Source organism: Propithecus coquereli, unplaced genomic scaffold, assembly GCF_000956105.1.
Source record: "Propithecus coquereli isolate 6110/MARCELLA unplaced genomic scaffold, Pcoq_1.0 Scaffold165, whole genome shotgun sequence".
NCBI lineage: Eukaryota > Metazoa > Chordata > Mammalia > Primates > Indriidae > Propithecus > Propithecus coquereli.
In genome coordinates this window covers 1,657,035-1,659,505 of record NW_012141080.1, presented here as the reverse complement: position 1 = coordinate 1,659,505, position 2,471 = coordinate 1,657,035, and the positions used below count along the sequence as shown (strand labels likewise).

The 2,471-nt window shown below is 46.3% G+C and overlaps 1 protein-coding gene across 3 annotated transcripts in view; it reads right to left on the bottom strand.

Moving 5' to 3' along the window:
* Positions 1-1,673, bottom strand: part of ZFP1 (ZFP1 zinc finger protein) — a 32,144-nt gene extending 30,471 nt beyond the window's left edge. Inside the window, exon 1 of one of the 3 annotated variants that reach the window (XM_012641525.1) lies at positions 1,531-1,673. The gene's annotated coding sequence lies outside the window, so the exon portion shown is untranslated. The remainder of the gene's footprint in view (positions 1-1,530) is intronic. The other 2 variants (XM_012641526.1, XM_012641527.1) reach the window with 2 other exon arrangements.
* Between the last annotated feature and the right edge of the window lie 798 nt (positions 1,674-2,471).

Genomic DNA, 2,471 nt, shown 5'->3' with positions numbered 1-2,471 from the left:
GACACAAAGTAACCAAGATCTGGAATGGTCCAAGAGACATTATTACAGACACTACAGACATTAAAAATACTCTGATAATAAAAATAGATAATCATCAGCTAGACTAATCAAGAAAAAAAGGGGAGAATCCCAAATACACACAATAAATGGGAAATAACAAGGAAAAAAATATAGAAAATAGATTCTATCTCCAGTAGCAGTAAAATACCATACAACTACTAAGAAAAATAAAAATCTTTTTCACAAATTATAAAATACTGAAGGTGACAAAACAAAAAAGGATTGGAACAAATGGTAAAGACTGTAGGCAGACCCAATACCATAAAGGTGTCCATTCCCCCTAATTTAATGTAACCATCAATTAGATGGCATTAAAATATCAGATTTTTTAAAAAATACAATTGATTCTAAAGTACAGTCATGAATCACATAATGACAGGGATACATTGTCAGAAACACATCATTAGTCGATTTCATTGTGTGAACATTATAGAGCATACTTACACAAACTTAAACGGTATAGCCTACTACAGACCTATACTATATTTCTATTGCTCCTAGGCTACAGACCTAGGAGTAACAGCATATTACCGCACTGAATACTACAGGCAGCTGTAACACAATGGTAGCTATCTGTGTATCTTAACACAGCAAAGGTACAGTAAAAATATGGTATTATCTTATGGAATCATCATCGTGCATGAGGTCTGTCACTGACCGAAACGTTGTAATGTGGCGCATGACAGTACCAGAATCATGAAAAACTTTTGCATCATCTCAAAGTGATGAAGACTTTTGGGTGCCATAAAAGGAAGAGTAGTCAATTCAACTATAGAGAAATTAAAAACGCGTGCATGGAAAAACTACCAGTGGACAAAGTCAAAAGACAAATGAAAACATCTGCTACGCATATAACAAAGTACCAGCTGGCTGTGAGACCTTGGGAAAATCACTTCCCCTTTCGGAGCCTCCCTTTTTCTTCGGTGGATACTGAGAGGATAATACCGGAAGTCACAGGGTAGATGTAGGGGTCAGGCGAATACTTCACCGAAAACACTCTGACAAAGAGCTCTCACCCACTGGGAGGCTTCCAGTCCTCGACCTCCCCGCCAGGCCCGGGACGCAGCCCGTGGCATCCGGGGCGTGGCCAAGTGTGTCCGGCCCCGCCCCCACCCCTGGCCGGCGGGGCCCGTGGGCTCACGCCCGCCGGGGCTTCGGGACTCGCTCCCGCGCGGCCCGAGACCCTCGCCGCCCGTCTGAGGCGCGGATCCTGACAAAGGGAGGCAGGAGAGCCCCCACAGCCGCCCTCCTCTCTGCCGTCTCCGCCCCTGCACGTCCGGCCAGGCGGGCCTCGCCGGCCCTACTCGAAGGAGGGCGCCGGGCAGCCTCAGACGCCGCGCCGAGGGTCACCGCCGCCTGAGAGTCACCGAAGTTTGGGCTCCCACCCCGCGCGTGCTCGAGCCCATCCCTCATATCCTTGCCCTCCGCCCCCAGCCCGAGCGGAGCTACCTGGCAGCCCCCCCCTCATACCTGGAGGGGCACAGCCTCCACTCGTGGCTCAGTGCCACACCAGGTCACGGCGCGGGGCGGTGGAGATGCGCGGAGACTGGGGTTCTGTCACCCACTCGCGGCTGGAGGTGGGGGGAATGGCGAGCTCGTAGCACTGCACATGCGCAGATATAGGGGCTGCTCGCCGTTCCCAGGGTCCTCGGAGGGGTGGTCCATGGACCTTCGGGACTACACTTCCCATAAGCCTCCAGGGCCGCGCCGTTAGGGACTCTCAGGAAAGTATACGCCTCGTTAGGAGGGTCGGATGAGTGCTGTCCAAGATAATCCCTTGGCCTGTTCCTGCCTCCCAGAGCGGGTTGTGAATTACAATCCACTGCCTCTCCCCAAAATACAAAAACTTGGCGATTAAAGGATACACACGTAATCTATGATAACTGCATTTAAATTAGAAAATTTGTACAAAATAAAAGAAGCAGGTATCACCCATAATCTCACTTTCCAAATATAACTGTAACATTAAATTCACACCTTTCTGTTTTTTTTACAAGAGTGGCTATAAGGGTATCATGTGTTGCAACTAGCTTCTTTTCTCTTTTGTTTTTTTTCTCCCCAGCTTTATTGAGGTATAGTTGATCATTATAAAAATTGTATATATTTAAGGTGTACGACTTGATGACTTGATATATACATTGTGAATATTCACCATGATCAAGCTAATTCACATATCCATCACCTCGCATTACGGTTAACATTTTTTTTGACTGTGCGATGAGAACACTTAAGATCTACCTTTTTCTTACCTAAGATGTCTCATAAGCAAAAAAAAAAAAAAAGACCACTAGGAAATTTCAAGTATATACTATTGTTAACTACAGTCTTATTGTTGTATATTAGCTCTCCAGAACTTATTCATCTTGCATAACTGAGACTTTGTACCCCTTAACCACCATCTCCTCATTTCC